Source organism: Chiloscyllium plagiosum, chromosome 10 (genome assembly GCF_004010195.1).
Source record: "Chiloscyllium plagiosum isolate BGI_BamShark_2017 chromosome 10, ASM401019v2, whole genome shotgun sequence".
Lineage (NCBI taxonomy): Eukaryota > Metazoa > Chordata > Chondrichthyes > Orectolobiformes > Hemiscylliidae > Chiloscyllium > Chiloscyllium plagiosum.
The window spans coordinates 17,609,682-17,627,472 of NC_057719.1; the positions used below are offsets into that span (position 1 = coordinate 17,609,682).

Genomic DNA, 17,791 nt, shown 5'->3' on the forward strand with positions numbered 1-17,791 from the left:
CCAGGTTATACACACAGAATCCTTCACTGTGAATTTCCTAAGTCCACTTATGTCTTATGAACCACTTAAAAGGCCCTATTGATCCTTAATTGTGGGTTTCTGATGCAGACTACTAATTCTCTTGAGAAACCAGCAGCTATGCCTTTAACCTTTTCTTAGCCAAATCCTTTCCTTACTCCCAATTCACTTGGGTGGTCATCCTGTGGCCTGCAGTGCATATATGCCTTCAGAATGAAAGTTATTGAAAGACTGGATGAAAATAGCCAGAAAGGGGAAGAAAAATGATAATGTTCATATATTAATAGATTGGAAAGCACAACAATTCATGAATGACTTCTATTCAGAAAAAAGTCAGTGACTTAGTTTATTCCTCTTTTCATATGCCCTCTTACACTACTACATGACCCTGTGGCCTAACTGGAGGTAGAGAATGAAGGGGAAAGAAATCCTAAAGACATATTCTTAAAGCAACGTAAAGTATATCTACTGCACAACAGTGTGGAGGCCTGCACTTGACAAGGTCAGGCGACTGAGGCAGGGATAAATGAGAGTTACCTGAACTATTTCATTTGTCACTGACCAGACTTCCTGCAAAGCCTGAAAATCAATTCGACTGAAAACAAGTTTCTTTCAGGGCTTTTCAAATACCTGTCATAAGTGAGATATCTATAGAAACAGCATAAGCAAAATAAAGAGTTTGTAATCATAAATTTTGTGTACTGTTTTGTGAAGAGTGTAAAAGACTCTCTCTTTGGCAGAATTTATGAAGATCTGTTAATGGCTAGCCTGAGTTGTCCCAGGTGTCCCAGACAGCAATGAGGTCTAAACCACATTAGACCAGATCAAGAGTTTTTTGACTATGTCCAAGTTGTGACAGGTTTTGAGGGATTTCCACCACAAGGCCTAGCAGCATTTCTTGACATATCTTACCAAACACACCTCAAAAATACCTACCCCACTGCCATGGTGCTCCTCTGGTCCAATTCTAGCCTTACCTTCCCACAGGCTGTTCCCGGAAGAATTTGCTACTTAGCGGATATCAACTGTAATAATGCAGGAAGCCTGACAGGAAAGGAACACCATTTATTGCTGAACCAAAATATTGCCACTAGTCTCGGCAATATAGATAAATAGGCTAATCCCGGTCTGGAACAGATATTTCTGCAGATCCATCCCTGGGTCTGCTTTATTATTTTTAAACAAACAATAATCTCAGAACCAATTATAGAAACTTACTCAATTCTCACTGAAATCCCTGAGTATGCTTTACATTTATTCTTTTTGTAACCAATCTGTTTAGAGAAAACCCCGAGTAAAGGCGAGATGTGAACACAGGCCTCTGAGCTCAGAGGTAGGAACACTACCAGTGCACCACAAAATTCCCCTTATACCCAGAAGTGCTCTCACACACAACTCAGCAACTTTCCCACCAACAAAATCTCCGTGATTATTATTTTTGTTTTTTTAAAACTACTAAATGACCATTAGTAAAAACACCCATGTAGCCAATTAGATATTTACATGCAATGTCTGTTAAGGGTTAAAGGGCTCAGGTGATGAGTTCCAGCTGACCAAGGAAACTCATCTTCAACAAGTTCCATGAGGAAATTAATTACCAATTCTCCATAGGCCCCAAAGGGGTTGTCACTTCCCTCCCCCTCTGAGTCTGAGTGTTCCTCCTTGCTCCTGTCACAATGGGACCTCCTGCGTTGTTTTGCCCATAGCCCTATTCCTTTTGCTTTTTGGGTCTGGTTGAGAGCTGTATAATAAGTAGGTGAATGGCACCTCTGCAAAGATCATTGAAGAATCACTGCAAGGGGCTTATCCTTGGATTCTCGGCAGAGATGGACAATGTGTTTTCTTTGCTTTTGTGTGGACTTCTTCCCAGTTTTACAATACCGTTCCTTTATTTTTCAAATGACAACTCCTGGGATCTCTGGTGAACTATCAAAGTTCCTTATGTGGACTTGATCTGCCCCTAGCCTTATCTGATACGGAGGAAAAACCTCCGCTTTACTCTGCTCCTTTTCCTAATTTTCACTTTCTCTTTCATAAAGCATAATCCATCCTTGTCAATTCTGCACCTGAGGTGCCTTACCTCATTTACTGAGAACACTTTTTTTTCCCTTTCTAGCTAGATTCTAGCCTCGGGAAATCACCATAGGACCTCTTCCAAACTTTCCACACATTCCTTTGCAGTTGCTATTGAGACAAAGACTTCATCCAGACAGACTGCCCATCTGGCACCCCCTCAGAGAATGTTCCTCAAGACTGTTTGTACAATGATGCAAACTGAAGATATCCCAAAGAGCAGTGAGTGTACTCGCAAGGTCCTTTATGAGTATTTATTGGGACATACTTCCTGGATGACCCCTCAAGCTCCAGTTGGAGGTAGGCATGCCTCATATTCAATTTGGAAAACATGTGATTCCCCTCCCCCACCCAGCTTTGTGTACAAGTCTTCTATATGTGCCATAAGGTATCTGTCTAAGCGGGAAATGCTGTTGACTGTCAACTCAATCCCCACAGAGATGGACCGAGCTGGAATCTTATCATAGTTTATTGGTCTTCTCCTCCTCTTCAGACACTAAGCTCTGCCACAAATCCATCAACTTGGTTGTGAATTCAGGGTGCTCTTGGTGTGGGTTTTAGGAATGGTACCCTTACTGCTCCACCAGAAAGACTTTTCATGATGGAGAAGTGGACGGGTGAAAGGATTCTTGGGTCTGCTCTTACCACCTAATATCATGAGGGAATCAGACTGACCGAAGCTTCCTAAACCATCCTGCCTCCAGTGTCCTACTGCAAGACAGACGGCAGGTGGTGGAGTTAGGGAATCACAAAGATCAGTCAGATTGGTTTTCCTATTGCAGCCATTTGAAGATTGTTCTCTTACTGTTGAGTTAAGAAGAATCGTGAGTTCAAGCCCCACTCCAGTGTCACCATTGTTGTATGTATGTTTGTTGAACTGGGAAGTTGATTTGCAGACATTTCATTCCCTTTCTAGGTGACATCCTCAGTGCTTTGGAGCCTCTTGTGAAGCGCTGCTGTACTGTCTTCTGGAATTTGTTTTGTTTCAGTCCCACTGCATCCAGTTTCCATTTACGGTTGTTCATTGTATTCGCCGGAATACTGGGTCGAGGCCAGTGTGTTTATTGATGAAGTCCAGGGATGAGTGTCAAGCTTCTAGAAATTCACTGACTGTCCTCCGTTTAGTTTGTCCTATTATCAATGTGTTGTCCCAGTCGAATTTGTGGTCCTTGTCATCTGTGTGTATGGATGCCAGGGACAGCTGGTCATGGCATTTAGTGGCTAGTTGGTGTTCAGGGATGCAGATTGCTAGTTGTCTGCCTATTTGTCCTATACAGTGTCATGCTGAGGGAGTGTTGCACTATCAGTGCACTGTTCCAGATTAAATGTGAAACGAGATCCCCAATCACCCCTTGTTGCTGAATGTAAAACATGCACAGCATTATTTTGAAGAAAGATTGCCTTACAACAATGTAACTCAAAAAGTCTTGAAAACATGTCAAATAGGATTTTTTTCTCTCTTAAAATATTTGCAAATGAAAGAAACAAATAAGTTGATGTTTTAAGAGCTAATACTTTAGGACAAGGGAAGAAAATGTTACCCACCCACAACAGCGCCTGTTTTCTTTATTTGAAATAAAAACCTGTTACTGATATATCCACATAGTCATGTCATTGCCAATAATTACATTTCTCAGAAAAAAAAGGAATAAATTGGGTCTTGATTGAATTGATTAGAAACCTTTATAATATTTTTTTTCCCTGCTATGAAACTAAAAAAAAAAGACAGGCTAAAATATTCATAAACTCAGCAGCATCTCAATGAAATTATTGAAGCTGATATAGGTATCAACTCCCTGAATCTCTGTTGGAAACTCCCACAACTGAAGCACAAGCATGTCATTCCAGCTCATCGGGAAATGGGCACTTTACATAACACCCCTCAATTTTATTGCCACACCAGGTCAAGCATTTGGGACATAAAGGTTCCTTTGACACACCTTTTGGCATGTCAAACCTCCCATATTGATAACTAAACGACAAAGCTTAGAGAGAGGAACTAGATTATTTTTTACTAAGTGAGGAACCCATCACCACAATAAAAACCATACTAAAGAGCCACACCTTGTGCTGTCAGGTTGTAAGGCGCAAACACAAAGGGCTCATAGATTATTTCAGTAGGTAGTGGTTAATTTTATAACAAAATCAATCCTTCCTGACATTTGTCTTCTCTATGGTGGTACGGGAGGGGACTTCATTATGTGCTGGTATCTGAAGCCCATAATCTATCTCCAGGTTTTATTAGCACAGTGAGACTTTGCAACTGAAGTAAAGCTAATGAATAGGCAAACGCTAATAGCAAGTATGAACTAATAGCAAGTCCATTTCCCAGCACTGTCATCTGCCACCTGACAAGGGTAGGTGAAGGTTGGGTTGGGCAAGGGGGTGGGGGTGGGGGAAGTGGAATATGGAAATAATGTATTTATTTGTTAATTACAGAAGAGTCTGCCCCCGCCTATGCTCCTACAGCGCTTGCTGTGAAAAGCCACTGGCTCGAGGAGACGGTTGAACACAGTTCATCAGTGCAGTGTGATTGCTGGCCCCATTGACAAAATAATTTGCACCCGTCGCTTTTTTGAGGCGCGTGTTAAATGACGGATTTGGCACGCCGATTTTGAATTTTAATCGGAAGTGAAGGAATGACACTGTACATCAAAACAAAGCATCAGATGTTAAATGGGCTTTTGCAATCACTGTCAAACAAGATTCCATTAAGGAGCCATGACTTCATGAGCATCAATCACATTTTTTTTTTCAAAATCCTGTATATATAGCTTTAATTAGACTCCAATTTTCAACAAGCAGTTTGCTAAGTTGTTGCAAAGCTATTCATATTAATGGCGAAAATGTAGACCTTAAATGGCGGTACTCGTATACTGGACTGTGTTCTTTTTAATATAGGCACATGTATCTACTATATACTTGGGCATTATGTACATTTTTTGTCGTAACAATCCATTACTTATTATTTCCTTTGCATTTTCCCGCTCACCCAACTTTCTCCTTTATCTGTATTTTGCTGGTGCCACAATCTTCAGGGTTAGTGCAGTTACTAACATTCTCCCTTAACCGTTATGCATAGTTACCGACATGATGCTCCAAGGGCTAGGTCATATAAGAACTAACAAGTCTACAGTCTGCTGTGGTCAGTTATACCCTGTGGCAGGTTACACTCCAGTTCTTCACCAGGAATTAGCAAAGGGACTTGGAATAGGACACTAATCTCACACATCCTGTGAGTAACAGCACAAAATGATTTTGAGCTGAATAAATGGCCCAACATTTGTGGACAGCCCACTTTAGCAAGATTCGCTCAAGGTCTTCAGCCTTGGTCTCTATAAAGGAATCCTCTTACACATCGGAGTTGTGCAACATGGAAATAGACCCTTCAGTCCAACTAGTCCATGCCAACTATAATCCCAAACTAAACTAGTCCCACTGTGCTTGGCCCAGGACTTTCAAACTCATCTGGAGGAAAGTTCCTGAACAGTATATTGGGGAATAAGTGGATCTGCTGTATTTTGTGGCATTAATATTCCATACAGATTTTGTTTATTCCACAACAGCTTAAACAAAACAACAAAAGGACAAGTTACTGTGATCATGTTTCTACATGCGTCCACAGTTTCTGTACAGCCAAATCTTGTGTAAAATGAACATACCAACAAGGAACAAGTGAAGCCTGCTCCACCAATCAAAATGGCTGATTTAATTCTAACTTGAATCCTACGTTCCTGCATATCCCAATAATCTTTTTCGACCCTTTGATAATCAGGCCCACATCTTGGCAAGGGAGTTTCTCTCATGCAATGGAGATTCCTGTGAACAATACAAAACAAATTTAGCACCAACTAGACAATCCACAGCTATATTCTATTTTTCTCTCTGCAACTTCTCTGAAGGAGACAACCCTCTTTAAAAGGTAAATTCTTTGAGTTGTAAACACAATAGCAAAATACTGTGCATGTTGTGAAATAAAAACAGAAAATGCTGAGACAGTCAGTCGGTCTGGCAGCATCTGTGAAGAGAGAAAAAAAAACAACAGAGTTCATAATCTTTCTAGGTCTGCCATCAGCATCGTCATCTCTTCTTGATCTTTGATGGAGAAAATTAAGGAAATTGCATTTTAGCTGAAAAAGTGCAAGTTTCATAACTTGTCACAGCCTCTCAAACATTGACAGACCCAGTGTAAATTTGTAATAACTATTGAAATCTATGGGACAAAGAGAACAGCAAACACCATTGACCTATATTTAGATTGGAAACTACATTCAGTTAAGGATACTTAATTCCAGTTTGGAGATTCTCAATATCAAAGTGGATTCTATAGCATTTTTATTTTCTATTTATTCATGAGTCACTGTCTGGGCCAACATTTATTGCACATCCTTAATTGCTCAGAAGGCAGCTGAATGTCAACCACATTTCTATGGATTTGGAATCACCTGTAGGCCAGATGACCTAACGATGGCAGTATACTATCCCTAAAAGAATATCGATGAACCAGATGAATTATGACAATTGACAGTGGTTACATGGTCAGCATTAGGCTGGTAGTTTTATTCCAGATTTTTTAAATGAATTCACGATTTACCATCTGCCCACATCCCCAGAACATTAGCCTGGGGCTTCAGATTACTAGTCTAGTGGCCTTATCACAACATCAATCCCTCACATATAGTCAGCTTGGGTTTTCCAACCAAAACCACTACAGTCAGCTCACAGCGCTTGATCCACAAAGAGGTTGAAATTGGTTACGTTCCTATCAAATAGACTTCAAGAAATTTTGACTCAGTCATGAAACTGTCCAGGTGTTAAAAAGGTCAGGTACCTCAGTAAGGATGGCACAGGGGATCATCTCAATTTCATCTATTCATCATTGGTCTTCATTTCTTTAGTTCCAAAATATTGGGGCTTCCTTTCCTTTCACTCCTGATGCTGCCCCATTTAAGGGGCTTCTGGAAGACCAAGAGCTATAAACAATGGCAGCTCTTGGATTTAAATGAAGTATATTTGAAGCATAGTCACTTCTGTTATGTAGGAAGCGTAGCTGCCAATTTTCAAAAAGCAGGCACCCACAATCAACAGCATGGTAATAAGCAGATAATCTGCTCTAGTGCTTTTATCAGAGGAATCACTATTGTGGAGAAATACCTTACTTTTTTTATGAAAACCATCACAGAATATTTTACTTTGCACTGAGAGGGCAAAGATCCTTGCTTTAACACCAAACACAAAAGGCAGGTCTGACAGTATAACTCAGGATTTCAGTAGTGAGTCAGGCGAGATTATCTGCATGGATCTGAAGCAAGACCAGAACATACTGATCTTTCAAAATAAAAGTAAGAGTGATGCAACCCAGGCCAACATCCACTAATCCCCAGATTCAGTCTTGCACAGTCCTTCTCAGAAAACTGCGGCTACTCACGGAATCAACACATTCAGGGTCAAACTCTGAAGCCATTTAATTTGATGCTCAGGTCAATCATGATCTCATTGAATGATGGAGCAGACTCGATGGGCTGAATGGCCTAATTCTGTGCCTACATTTCTACATTCCTACAAGACTGCATGTCCTTACCAAAGGGCACAGTTATAATAAACTGATGAAAATGTTTGTGCCAATAGAGTGAGTAGGAAATGATTGGAAATGGGTTATCAAAAAGAATGGGGGGGTGGAAATTCAGTGATAAGGAATTGGATAAGTACTGAAAAAGAAAAACAGCAGGGAGTACTGCTATTTGACATAAGTATGATCAACCGAACGGCTGCTTTCCATGCTTTATAACTCAATGATCTTATCCGCCGTTCTACAACATTGGGTTTAGACCCAGGTGGGAAGCTGAAAATCTACCTCATTGACTTTTTTTCTTCAGTCATTTGTATGCAAACCTTTTAAGGCCCACTTTATCTGATGGGGATTTACTGCCTGTACCACACTCCTGAGATTTGATGGACTATTTCAGTGAAATCTTTCACTCACATTCTCTGAAGCTCAGCTTTTTAAGTTAGCTTTGTTTTGCATGCATCTTCCCACCAGACCTAACTAACCCAGCCTATTTATAAAAGGTCAAGTGGGTCATTAATGCTTGTTAAGGCATTAAATTAACATAATTCTATCTACTTACCCTTGCCTGTCTTAATTTACCACCTGCAGTAAATTACCATGAAGGAATCTGGATTGAATCGTACTTGCATCTGAACAGTAAAGGTCTGTTATTAGCATACAGTTACTCCCCAAAAGTACCTTAAATAAGTCACAACGGATAATTGAACTGGAAGCAGAGGATTTTAAAATGAGGAATAGAGAGTGTGGAAAGAGAGAAGACACTACAAAGGAATCAAAATATCCAAGGTGTTTAAAAAAAAGGAGACAGAAGAGATAAGGTACCTTTTTCACTTACCAGGCAAGTTAAGTTCTTTGTTTACAGCTCAACACTGCAAAGTAATAGGTTACTGAATGCAACTGTCTTCATTCTGACTGCATTCACAGAAGCAATAAATGTCAAGTGTCTTTATTGCTCTTGTAGTAGGTTTTTGTCTGAACTTATAAAACAGAAACAAAAACAGTTCAGCCATTTTATCTAAAGCATCTCTCCTGCATAAATTCAACGTAACATTCAAATCAATTACTCCAACTCACACTTAGGAATTTGTGAATTTTGAGTCCACTCCTTATATTCCTTTTTTGGCCAATGGATGAAATCATTTTCTGCTGACCTCTAACACATTACTTGTGACATATTGGAAATCTATAGTTATTGGCTAAGTCAGTGATCATCTCCCAATATAGATGTCAATTTAAGAGGTAATAATGATGGATAAAAATGATAATGATTTTTGAGAAGATTTGTAGCTCAAGTTGATAATAAGTATGTAAGTTAGCTCGTTGAGCAGGAAGGTTTGTTTTCAGATGTCTTGTCACCATGATAAGGTAACATCATCAGTCAGAGTCTCTTGTGAAGTGCTGGTGGGACATCCTGCCTCTCTATTTATAAGTCTTGGTTTCTTAAGGTGGTTGATGTCATTTCCGGTTCTTTTTTCAAGGGAAGGTACATGGGACCTAAGTTGATGTGTTTATTGATGGAGTTCTGGTTAGAATGCCAGGCTTGTAAGAATTCTTATGTGTGTCTTAGTTTCACCTGTCCTAGGATGTCTATGTTGTCCCAGTCAAAGTGGCGTCCTTCTTTGTCTGTATGTATAGAAACTAGTGATAATGGGTCATGTCTTTTAGTAGCTAATAATGATCTTGCGAGGCTAGACAGTAATGTGGAAAGGCCTTCAAGATCTATGTTTTCTCATATTGAGTAAAGAATGTAACAATTGCCAATTGTACTTTGAAAAAGAGGCCTTGAGACTGGCTTGTGATTTTTGAACCAAGTTTGTGTTACAAATGGTGTGTGTGTCCAGTAGTATAAACATTTTATTCCATTGAAAGAAGTGTGAAATCTTCTTGATTCGATGAGCAATGGAGGCTTGGATTTTCACCACAATGAAGAGCCTTTTTGTTGTGGTGAAAATGGTGGCTGAGACGAGATAGTCCAAACCTTTGAACATAAATACAAATATGGAGCAGGGTAAGCTTTCTAGCCCCTCTAGTCTGCTCCACCATTTATGAAGATGATGACTGGTCTGATTGTGGCCTCAAAGTGATTCATGTACCACAACTCCTAAATCACTCTGCCTCAGAACTCTGTCATCTCTTGCTACTTAAATAATATGCTGCTTTTCTGTTCTTCCTGCTAAAAGTGTTCTCGCATTATACTCTACTTGTCATTCTTTTGACAACTCATTTAACTTACGGCACAGTGGCTCAGTGGTTAGCCTCAGGTGACTGTCTGTGTGGAGTTTGCATATTCTCACCGTGTCCATGTGGGTTTCCTCCGGGTGCTCCCGTTTCCTCCCACAATCCAAAGATGTGTAGGTCAGGTGAATTGGCCATGCTAAATTACCCATGGTGTTAGGTGCATTAGTCAGAGGAAAATGGGTCTGGGTAGGTTACTCTTTGGAGGGTTGGTGTGGACTGGTTGGGCCAAAAGGCCTGTTTCCACACTGTAGGGGAATCTAATCTAATGTTGCCTTGCAGACTCCTCAAGTCCTCTTCACAACTTGCTTTCTTATCTTTGTATCAAGCCTGAAAACAATACTTCCGATAAATATAGCCTTATAACAAAAGTGCACACATCCTAAAGCATTAAAAGCATTGAACCTAATATTGTTCCATTAAAGAGTCTATAACCACTTGTAGCTGTCAATCAAACTGTGAAAAGACAGTGATTATGGATGGATGGGAAATCAGCCATGCAGTACTAATCCAGAAATGGAAACCCTCAAGCCTAGATTAACTGTTGGAGAGAAATAACAAGTCATTTTTTTTAATGCTTGAAAATATTTTCAGGGATTTAAAGGGTAGGATGTTTAAGTGTCTTGACAGTTCCCTTTGACAGGTGTTTCTGACACTTTTGACAGATCCTCTTAAAAACTGTTTTTAACCAGTCCTTCTGACAAGTCCCTTTGATTATGCATCAAACAGATTTAACAGTTGTTATGCGTGTGCCTTAGGGCCCCATACAGTCAGTAAGGAAATTAGAGGGAACACTGTTGTTGACCATCTCAAGGAGCATGGCAGCAACTGGTTGATACATTCTTTTAGGGCTTCTCACTTTCCCTAAAGGTGTCACAGGAAAGGATCTAAACAGGCACCTTATTTCTCCAATGGATATCCAATGAAAAGCACAAAGTTCAGAGCTGCTCTTACCAGGTCATCGCTCTGTTCTGTGAATTTCACTTCCCAAGGCCAGGGGCCACTCATGTACAAATCAGATCTGGCTCCATTCCCATTCCCATTCCCTTGAAAATAAGGCCACATTCAGGAGTGGGTCATATATCTCCATATTCATGGCATGGTACATGTCAGGACAAAATGTGGTAAATGGGACGCATAGAGTGGAACGGTTTGGTACTAAATTCATCCAGGGTTTATAAAGGACTATGGAAGTGGTGGTGAGATATTGTTTGACACGGAGTGTATGAGGGGATTATGGAAGTGGATAGAGGGACACACCACCATGTTGTGGTGTCTTATGGGCTATAGAGGGTGGGTGAGCCATAGTTTGTCACTGGAGAGGTCCACTGCAGATGAGTGGGGTGTCAGGTGACAAGGGTTATTATATGGGGAATGAGGAGTATGTGGGAGTGCACTTTGGAAAAAAGAATACAAGCATGGAGCACTTTGGAAAAAAGAATACAAGCATGGACTACTTTCTAAACGGTGAGAAAATTCATAAAGCCAAAGTACAAAGGGATCTGGGAGTGCTAGTCGAGGATTCTCTAAAGGTAAACATGCAGGTTGAATCCGTGATTAAGAAAGTGAATGCAATGTTGTCATTTATCTCAAGAGGGTTGAAATATAAAAGCACCATTGTGCTACTGAGACTTTATAAAGCTATAGTTAGGCCCCATTTGGAGTACTGTGTCCAGTTTTGGTCCCCACACCTCAGGAAGGACATACTGGCACTGGAACGTGTCCAAAGGAGATTCACACGGATGATCCCTGGAATGGTAGGTCTAACATACGAGGAACGGCTGAGGATCCTGGGATTGTATTCATTGGAGTTTAGAAGATTAAGGTGAGATCTAATAGAAACTTACATGATAATGCATGGCTTGGAAAGGGTGGATGCAAGGAAATTGTTTCCGTTAGGCGAGGAGACTAGGACCCATGGACACAGCCTTCGAATTAGAGGGGATAAATTCAGAACAGAAATGCGGAGACATTTCTTCAGCCAGAGAGTGGTGGGCCTGTGGAATTCATTGACGCGGAGTGCAGTGGAGTCCGGGACGCTAAATGTCTTCAAGGCAGAGATTGATAAATTCTTGATGTCACAAGGAATTAAGGGCTATGGGGAGAATGTGGGTAAGTGGAGTTGAAATGCCCATCGGCCATGATTGAATGGCGGAGTGGACTCGATGGGCCGAATGGCCTTACTTCCACTCCTATGTCTTATGGTCTTATGGAATAGGAGGTCAGGGGTGAGAGGGAGATGTTTAACCTCTTTATTCTTTACTTTTAATTTTGGACTAAATGTTTTGTCCCAACTCATCACATGACAGCCTCCTCAGTCCTTACAGAGTTGCCTGCCCTGATTTATAACCCAGCCCACCTCCTCCCACATGTACTCCCCAAGCCAAGACTCTGTTGTCAGGGCAACCATTTACAAAGGGTATGATCACAGAGCCAGGAATTTTCACATCTTTCTACGTCTAACTTAGATTGAAAATTAGGTTGAAGTGTTTCTGTTTCCGATTGTTGTGTACCTTTTGCCATGCACCAATATCATAATTGATGAAATCATGATGCCTTTTACAACTTCCTTTGGGCATGATCTCCATCTTCCACAACTCTGGAGATTTCTCAGGAGTACAGAAATCATTTGAGGAATTAATATAGTCATCTGTAAAGGACTATTTCCTCACAACATCCCAACTTTATTGACCAAACTTCTGTTGTCTTCAACTGCTTAGCATTCATAGCAGACAAGCTAAAAGTTATTTGGTTAAACTGTGAATCACAATGGACAGCATTAATGAAGGCAGATTAAAGCACATCAAATTGTCTTAGACTTGCTTCTGATGGATATAAAACCAAAGCAGATAACTGACATAAATGAATTGCACTCTTTCACAATCTAGGCTTGAGGCAGTGCTGGAAGAAAGTAAAGTTCTGAAAGTTACTTACTTGCCAAGATTTTATTCTTAAATGTACTGGACTGTTCGTTCCTCAAGATGTGTCATCTGAACTTCAACTTAGGGCATTGAATCCTGAAAAAAAACTTATTGCAACCTTCTTATAGAAGTATCAGAATTGGAACTAACTATTCCTGAGGGGAATTTTCCTGTTTTGAGTTGTGAGGAATTACAGGTAAGGTCACGCACATTGCAGTGTTGAGGAGAAAGTGAGGACTGCAGATGCTGGAGGTCAAAGTTGAGAGTGTGGTGCTGGAAAAGCACAGCTGGTCAGACAGCATCGAAGGAGCAGGAGAATCAATGTTTTGGGCATAAGCCTGATGAAGGCCTGTTGATACTGTTGAACCACAAAGAGAACTGCAAAGAAATTTCACAAATCTTCATAATTCATGCCTCACTTTTCTTAAACAAAAAGGTGTCAGATTCTAAATTGTGCAGCTCTGATAAAAGGTCATAACTTTGAAATATGAATTCTCTTATCCTCTTCAAGGTGCTGTCTCACCCGCTGAGTACTTTTCGTTTTATTTCAGATTTCCAGCCTCCACCATAACGTTATGAGTTATCAGACATTCGTATGCAGCAAAGAGTCTGTCCTCTGTCTTAGACCAGCATAAAATTGGCAATACTTCACAATGGTGAGTAGGGACTATCCGGAAGCAAATCTATCCAGTCTGCGACTTCATTGGATAGCCCACATGTAATCAGCATTAGAAACTAGCGGCAAAGGTTATACAGTGCTCACCAGAACTGCTCCATGTGAGAGAATGTTACAGTTCCTAAGGGAAAAAGTATATACATTGTCTCTGACAGTATGTTTTGAATTAGTTACATGTCTAAGACCAGAGTTCCAGGTCATGAACTTGTTATTCAGAAAAACATCATCATTTTTGGATTTATCCACTTATGTGCATGTAATTGCCACAGAATAGAGTAATTTTGCACCTTGTGGATTCATTCAGTTACCTCCCAAGTCATTCTGCCAGGTAAGGGGGTAATTCCCCTTATTGTGTCATCATTGCATTTGAACCTGAGGCACCCGAAGTGAAAGTTCAAGAACCCAGCATTCCAATGCAGAAACGCAAAATTAAAGTCAGTTCTTCCAGAGAACTTGGTGGACTTAGCTTCCATCTCTTATTTTATGTCAGATAGGGCTCTGCAATAAATCTGCCCTGTGATTTATGCTAACGCCATTACAAAGTCCAAAATCAATGTTTTGTTGAATTATGGCCTGATCAGAGACATACTTTATTTTATATCTTCCTCAATGCTTAAGCAATCTAGGCTCAGTTTATTCAAGCAACTAAAAGTCAGAACCATAGCTACAACATATACAGGCCGACCACCGTATCCGTGGAAATGTTTTCCGGAGTTTCAGTTACCCCCGGTTTACCGCAGCCCGAACGTATTATAGGGAACATTCCAGGACCAGGGGCTGCCGGGAAGGTAAATTTCCCATTTAACTGAATGGGTTCGCTCCTGTCCACCATTTCGGTTTCTGCAGTAAGTCTTGGCACATATCCCTTGTGGATATGGGAGTGTTACTGTAGTCATCAAAAATCACCTGAGACTTCATTTGCATTATTTCATATGCTGTAGGGCTGGGTGAGGTGGAGAAGGCACAAGACTCTATTCAATTTCACAGCAGCTTGATGACTTGGAGTCATAGAGTCATAGAGATGTACAGCATGGAAACAGACCCTTCGGTCCAACCCGTCCATGCCGACCAGATATCCCAACCCAATCTAGTCCCACCTGCCAGCACCCGGCCCATATCCCTCCAAACCCTTCCCATACATATACCCATCCAGATGCCTCTTAAATGTTGCAATTGTACCAGCCTCCACCACTTCCTCTGGCAGCTCATTCCATACACGTACGGAAAAAGTTGCCCCTTAGGTCTCTTTTATATCTTTCCCCTCTCACCCTAAACCTATGCCCTCTAAGTTAAAAATCACACAACATCAGGTTATAGTCCAACAGGTTTAATTGGAAGCACTAGCTTTCGGAGCGGCGCTCCAAAAGCTAGTGCTTCCAATTAAACCTGTTGGACTATAACCTGGTGTTGTGTGATTTTTAACTTTTGTACATCCCAGCCCAACACCGGCATCTCCAAATCATGTGATACCAAAAATATTACGCATTGGCAATTTTGCAGGAATCCAGTGGGTGCTCAGTACATGTGCTGTACAAGCTGATGATAACACATCTGAAGCGAATAGCGTTTATCAAATGCCATTTCAGAAACTGTTGCTGTATGTGAGCATCTCACTCTATCACTGTGGTTGGCATTCTGATCTCATTTTGGAAATTTCCCCAAAATAAATGCATCTATTGTTATCTTCAAACATGATCCCTTTGCCGATAGCTGCATGCTATGGGAAGCTCTGTTGTTGAAAAATTCACCTGACAACTTTCCATTTAAATGGCCTTCTTTTCTTCATTGCGCATTCTGTACATCACCGTTTACTGTCAACATGTGGCTTATGGTTTTGCAGTTCAACATCAGTCAAACACTTTGCTGAAATTTGGATCAACCATTTCAGCATTGGGCAGCATGTGCCTCAGTGGTTAGCACTGCTGCCTCACAGATCCAGGTTCGATTCCACCGTCAGGTAACTGTATGTGAAGAGTTTGCATGTTCTCCCCGTGTCTGCATGGGTTTCCACTGGGTGCTCCGGTTTCCTCCCACAGTCCAAAGATTTGCAGGTTAGGTGTATTGGCTGGGGGAATTACAGGGATACGAGGTGGGGGGGTCTGGGTAGGATTCTTTTCGGGGTGTTGGTGTGGACTTGGTGGGTTCAATGACCTGTTTCCATATTGTAGGGAATCTATACCTATGAACGTTTATAAAGGTGTCGAGCATGTTTGTACCCTATTTTCCATCTCTCCAGATCTACCAGCTTGTAAGCCTTGTATTCCATTCAACAAAAAATGATAAAGGTGTGATCTAACTAAATGTTTCAGATAACTGGAAGGTTTAATAGGATAGGCAGAGAAAAATGATTTCTTCTAATTGGGTGAGTCCAGAACAAGCAACCTTAGGCCGAGCCCAATAAGGTGCAATGTCAGAAAGCACTTCTTCAGACAAAGGGCAATAACAATCTGGAATTCTATCCCCAAAAAGCTGCTGTGGATAAGGGTTAATTGATGATTTCAAAATTGAGACAGGCAGATTTTTATTTTGTTTAGCAAGGGCACTCACGGCTACAGAACCAATGCCAATGGATTGATCATGTAGGTTATTCATGAACTCATTGCCTAGTAGAATAGGCTCAATAGGACTTCATACTGCTCCTATAGAAACCAAAGGACACAAAATCCAAGAGACGTGTAGGGCAGGCTGATGATTTGCTACCATCCAATTCACACGACCACACAAAGTCAATGTCTACTCCAGCATACTTTTAAAAATTAAACCAACTCCGAAAGGCTGGTACAACTTTATTTTCTGCTGCGAGACATTTGATTACCATTGGTGAAAAATGATCACCACAACCTAAGCTGTTTATTCTTTTCACTGGCCACATGGCCAAGTGTGGAATTGGACCATGCCCCAGCTCCCCAGTGGCTACCAAGTCAGCTGATCTGAACCCTGACATCACATCAATGACTCCTATGTGCTTTGAGATGTCTGGTGATCAGAAAAAGTGCAAGTTTTAATTTCACATTTTTTTTGTGTGCAGGGAGCTCAGACTTGATAGGGCCACAGTGCATATAGGCTGAAGGGCTTTTTGTCATAAAAGATGTGTGTGAGCATGTGTACCTATGGGTGTGAAAGTGAGCAAGTTTGTGTGGGCACGTTTATATGGGAGTCTGTGTAGGTAGGATTGTCCTGGGGTGGGGGTGGCGGGAGTGGTGCATGTTACTTTGTGCCTCAACTCCAGCCAGGGCAACTCATATTGTGCCTCCTACACCCCCAGCAGACTTGCTTGTAGCCATCACTCACCATCCCACTATCCATCCATTCACAAGTTACTAGTCTCCTATACTACTGATAAGCCCACTCTGAACCAGGAATTATAGTCGATAAGCAGCCTCTGATTGGATAAAATAGCTCCTTGCGGACTCTGAAGTTCTATTTAGCAGGGTGACTTCTTCCTGATTGTCTGCCCTCACAAGGGGCTTTTCTGGGACAATTATGATATTTTCCAGGGCAAAATTATTTCCCTCACCCCCTATCCTTTATATTTTGAGCATCAGAGCCTATAATCTCAGACTAAGCGGGGCATATCCCAGAGCTCGGGTCCCTGGGCTACCACCCCAATTTGCACAAGCCGAGAGATGGCTCTGTGTGACAACATTAGTTCAGGATTGGATTACAGCCTCCCTCTTCGAACATGCTTTTGATATTTAAGCATATACATGAATGACATTTTGGTCATTACCCAAAATATACATCCCTTCTCCTGAACCCCTCCCCTGCATGAGTCATCACCATCAAGAAAAGTAAGATATATAAATATTTCACAAAACATTTAATTTATTTCCATTAATTTGAAGAGGATACAAATGTAGGTGGTGCCAAAATTTATGCTGTATAGCATTAGAATTACAAGGCATTCATGGGCGATACTTCACTTTGTTACTTTCCTCGTCAAGACCACGAACTTTTCAAAAGAATTTCAAACTTGACTTGTAATTGAATGTTGAAAGAATGAATCGAAAAGTGCGCTGCTGGAAAAGCACAACTGGTCAGGCAGCTTCCAAGGAGCAGGATAGTTGACGTTTCGGTCATGAGCTCTTCATCACAAGATTTCCCATTTTAAAGCTTTTTTACTGTAACAGGAGATTAGAAGCTGTTGACTAACCAATGTTTTGGACAGCAACTTATACTTAGAATGATACAACTTCTCCCTTTCACTTTCAAAACAATTAGTAAGCCCATTCCATATGTAGCTGAAAATGTGTTGCTGGAAAAGCGCAGCAGGTCAGGCAGCATCCAGGGAACAGGAGA

General features: G+C 41.0%; 1 long non-coding RNA gene across 2 annotated transcripts in view; it reads left to right on the plus strand.

The window, feature by feature from the left end:
• Positions 1 to 8,249: 8,249 nt before the first annotated feature.
• The window catches only part of LOC122553957, a 52,243-nt gene continuing 42,701 nt past the window's right edge, over positions 8,250 to 17,791 (plus strand). Inside the window, exons 1-2 of one of the 2 annotated variants that reach the window (XR_006312875.1) lie at positions 8,250 to 8,302; positions 13,368 to 13,472. This is a non-coding gene — a long non-coding RNA (uncharacterized LOC122553957). The other variant, XR_006312874.1, reaches the window with a different exon arrangement.